The following is a 5,162-nucleotide window of genomic DNA, read 5'->3' as shown; positions in this document are numbered from 1 at the left end:
CCCCAGCCCCCGGCTCCTGTGTGACACACACAGCTTCCCCGGCCCCCAGCTCCCATGTTGTACACACACAGCTTCCCCGGCCCCCGGCTCCCATGTTGTACACACACAGCTCCCCAGCCCCCGCTCCCGTGTTGCACACACAGCTTCCCCAGCAGCCAGCCCCGCATCACAGGCGTTTTCTCCAGCATTAGGCTCCTGCAGTGCACAGCAGGCAGCAGCATCCAGCTTTCCTTAACACCCACCCCACTCTGAACTCTTCACTTGGGCAGCTCTGTAGCAGAGTGCCTCTGGTGAGACATCTCCCAATTAACAGATGTCCCTACCATCATGAAGAATAGGTTTTCAGCCACCTCCACTGCACCAGAACAACTCTGCCATTCACTGACCCCTGCAGTGGCGGAGGAGGGGTCTCTTCCTTGGGTACTGTATATCAGCTTAGGGTTAGTTGCTGTTACTTATTGCTTCTATTTTTATATTCCTTGGAGTTCTTTACATTTTAACAGTCAACCATTGTGACTCATCCTCTGTTATAATTAACAATTTTTATATTAAACTTTCTCTATTAAGTTACTATGTGGTTTCTTTCTCCTTACTGGACCTAGACTCATACAAGGACAGTTTGTGCTTTTTGAAATAGAGAGCTTTTTTTCACGCTAATGTTTTTGATATTTACCCATAATTGTGGCACACAGCAATAGATTGTTTCTTTTGATTGCTGGATTGTTTCCAAGTTTGGGCAATTATGAATAAAGCTATTATAAATGTCCTTGTACTTTTTATTTTAGACTAGTTTTGGATTTACATAAAATTTATAAAGATAGTAAAGAGAGTTTCCAGATACCCCTCACCCAGTTTTAGTTTCCCCAATGTTATTATTTCACATTACCATGGCACATTTGTCAGAAGGAAGAAGCCAGCCGTGCTACATGACTATACGCTGCGCTCCGCATTTTCTAGTTCTTCCATTAATGTTCGTTTTCTGCTCCAGAATCCAACCCAGACCATCACATTGTATTTTATTGTTATGTCTCCTTAGTGTCTGTGGTAAGTTCTCAACTTTTTCTCGTTTTTCATAACATTGACGGTATCAGGAGTACTGACTGGTCTGATATGGGGTAAAATATCCTTCAGTTTGATTTTGTCTGATGGCTGTCACATGCTTCGGCTGGAGTTGGGTTTTCGGAAAGAAAACCACAGAGATGAAGTGTCCTTCTCATCACGTGATGTCAGACACATATGATGCCTCCGTGACATTGCTTGTGACGTTACCAGCAGTCATTCTGTTAAGGTGATGTTTGCCAGGTCTCTCCACCGTAAAGCCACTATTTTCCCCCATCCATACTCAATTCTTTGGAAGCAATTCACTAATTTCAGCCTGGTCTCAAAGAAGGGAGGTCAAGCTCTATCTCCGAAGAGAATAGTATCTACATATATTATTTACAATTTTTCTGTAAGACTATTTCTTCTCCATTTATTTGTTCAATCATTTTTATGTCACTATGGACAAATGTATATTTTATATTTGGGGTTATAATCCAAACCATGTTATTTAATTTGTTGCTCACCTTGTTCCAGCGTTGGCCATTGCCCCGTGTGTCTCTGACATGGCTTCATCCTTTTGTTTTTGCTTGGTTTTGTTTTTGAGCACCTCCTTACTTTCTGGTACCACATGACTTTTCAGGTTCATCTGGTATTTTTCCTAACCCAGCTTGATAATCAGCCATTTCTCCAAGGAGCCCTGGTTCCTTTTATGGCAGAAAGGTGTTTAGAAGCTGAGGTCTGGGATCCAGGTACGTTTGTTTTGGTGGGGGTGTCATTGCTTGCAGCTCCTCTCAGAGTCAGAGCTAAATAATATATGTATGTACATTATTAACCTGTGTGTTCATACATCTCTATCATTGTTTTGCCTCTGCATTCATAAGCTAAACATTAGCACATATTGCCATCTCTTGACTCTCACCCAGTACCATAGAGCTTGTACTAGCCTTCCATTTTTTCAGCCCACGTATACATTTAAAGTAGTTTCAGAATTATTAACTTGTACCTCCAGTACAGCTGTTTCCTTGGACATATGTTATTATTTCTCTTGAAAAAATTCCAAGAAGTGCAGATGTTGATTATAAGAGGTGTTTGGCCAGCATGGTGGCACACACCTATAATCCTAGCTACTTGGGAGGCTGATGCAGGAGGATTGCTTCAGCTCAGGAGCTTGAGACCAGTGGGGCAACATAACAAGACCCTGTTTCTTAAATAAAATTGTCCTAAAAGAGACAGATGTATGATTAGTTTTATAGAAACACACCAGACCTTGATCCAAAGTAGTTGTGCCATTTTAAGGGTTATCTTTTGTTAAATCAAATTTCTCCCAGGTTAAAACTCTTCAATGGACTCCCAGTTTAGTTAGAATTAAATCCAAACTCCTTAACTGATCTGCAAAGCCCTATGTGATCTGACCGCTGCCTATTTTCTCATCCCACCTCTTGTCATCTTTCCCTTCACTAACTATGTTTCAGCCACACTGACTTTTCAAAATTGTTTTTCCAGAGCCTCAAAAACTGACTGGGCATGGTCGTTCATGGCTGTAATCCCAGCACTTTGGAAGGCCGGGGTGGGTAAATCACTTGAAGCCAGGAGTTCAAGACCACCCCGGGCAATATGGCAAAACCCCACCTGAGCTAAAAATACAACAATTAGCCAGGTATGCTGGCATGTGCCTGTAGTTCCAGCTACTCGGGAGGGAGACTGAAGTGGGAGGATCACTTGAGTCTGGGAGGCAGAGGTTGCAGTGAGCCAAGATCAGGCCACTGCACTCCAACCTGGGCAACAGAGTGAGACCCTGTTTCAAAAAAAAAAAAGGAATGTCGGCCGGGCGCGGTGGCTCAAGCCTGTAATCCCAGCACTTTGGGAGGCCGAGGCGGGTGGATCACGAGGTCAAGAGATCGAGACCATCCTGGTCAATATGGTGAAACCCCGTCTCTATTAAAACTACAAAAAATTAGCTGGGCATGGTGGCGCATGCCTGTAATCCCAGCTACTCAGGAGGCTGAGGCAGGAGAATTGCCTGAACCCAGGAGGCGGAGGTTGCGGTGAGCCGAGATCGCGCCATTGCACTCCAGCGGGGAAAAAAAGCGAAAAACTCCCTCTCCAAAAAAAAAAAAAAAAAAAAAGGAATGTCTTCAGATATGCCGGTCTCTCTTCCCCAGAACATTATCCTTCCCTAATGGCTAGTTCTATATTATTTTCAGGGCCTCATATTCTTCAGTTTGTATATAAAATCAGAGAAGGCTTCCCTGCCCATTTTATTCAATACAGTTTTTCCCAGTTATTTTCTCTCGGCAACATTTCACATTTAGTAATTACCTTCAAACAACTTACCACAATTAGTAATTATGTTCCTATTTGCTTATTTTCTGTCTTTTCTACTACACTACAAGATCCATGACAACAGGAAACATAGGCATTTACAAATGTTTTGCTTAAGCTTAGTGGCAAGAAGCATATGCATTTTGTTCACACTATATTCAGAATCTAGAGTAATGCCTGGAACATAATAGCACTCAATAAAAATCCATAGAAGGAACAGATATGACAAGGGAATGACAAGAGTTTTACATTTGCATGTAGTTATACCTGTCTATCTTTTCTTTGGTGATTTTTATGTTTTGTGCTACACTGAGGAAGGCCTTTCCCAGAGATTATTTTAAAAGTCTCCAATAATTTATCCTAGTACTTTTATAATTACATATTCTATAGCAAAATTTGCAATGCATATGAAATGTATGTTTGTGTGAGAGAAGAAGCAGATTCATAACTCTTTTTTCAAAACAAATAGCAATACAGCACTTATTAAATAGTTTCTCTCTCTCCTTTGGTTGGAAATGCATCCTTTTATATTACATTCTCATATATGCAAAGGTATGCTTGCAAATGTCTGGTGTTTCATTGATTTACTTATCTTTACAAAAGTGCCACACTGTTTTGAGTAGCATGGCTTTTTAGTATGGTAGGGCAAAATGCACTATCACCACCATCACAACTATTCTGTCTAGTATCAAACACTTTCACTTGCAAATAAACTTTGGAATCAAGCAGTCAACTTTTTTTTTTTTTTAAAGGACCCTAGGGATTTTCACTGAAATTTTCTTGAATATACAGAATAATTTAAGAACTGAAACTTTTGTCATATTGTCTTCCTACCCAGAAGTATGCACATGACCAGAATCAGAGCATTTCTCTAACCCCAGAATTAGAAGGAACCTCCAAGCTTGCCCCAACTACAAAATGTACATCAGCAACACAGGGTGCTTTTACACTTCCACTGATTAGGTACTCACTGCCTCCTGAGGAAATGCATTTTATCACAATGGATAATGAAGGAGGTAATCACTTGGATAATGAAATAAGTCTCATAGGGAAAATGTCAGAGGGGTCCTCTAATTGTCCTGTTTCACAATTTCCTCATCTACACAAAATGGTTTTTTATTGATGATTGTCTTGACCAGTATCTATAAAAATTTTTAAACATGCACACTTCACAAGGCTACCTCACAGCCAAATATCATGCAATATTTCTGAAACCATTGTTACTTTTTTCAGTGTTTTCATCATTGTTCCTGGCACATAGTAATCTCTTCATTACTACTCACTGAGTTAATGAATGGATATGGATTTTTTTTCTCCTAATGAGAGAGACAACTACATTTTTTTAAAACAACATTTTCTAATGCAGAGGTACAGTAAAGACCTCCCTGATTACAGACTTTCAATATCCTTCTCTTGGAAATACACATTCACAATTTGGTTTTGCCTGTAACAATCACTGCCTTGTAAAATAATATTATGTAATTTACGTAATATTTTTAAGGATGTGTAAGTGTGTGATGTAATGAACTTGGGTACAGGTGTGTATGCGTGTGTGTGTGTGTATGCGTATGTGTGTCTAATTAATTTCTGCAGATGAGTGACTTTGAATAAAAGCTAACAATATTCTTTGACCGTTTCCTAGAACCCAGGACAAAGAAGAAAAGAAGGCTCTTTATATGAAAGTATTCTCACATGTAGGTAAAATAGTCCTAAAAATCAAAAGAATTGGCTAAACCAATACTTTAAGAGGCTGTGATATTCAGAGTTCCACACCTTTACTAGTGGAAAAACACACTTTA

The sequence above is a fragment of the Sapajus apella genome, unplaced genomic scaffold (genome assembly GCF_009761245.1).
Source record: "Sapajus apella isolate SASKATOON/1434 unplaced genomic scaffold, GSC_monkey_1.0 scaffold38, whole genome shotgun sequence".
In the NCBI taxonomy this organism is placed as follows: Eukaryota; Metazoa; Chordata; class Mammalia; order Primates; family Cebidae; genus Sapajus; species Sapajus apella.
The sequence above is the reverse complement of the archived record's forward strand: the minus strand, read 5'-3'. Positions refer to the sequence as shown.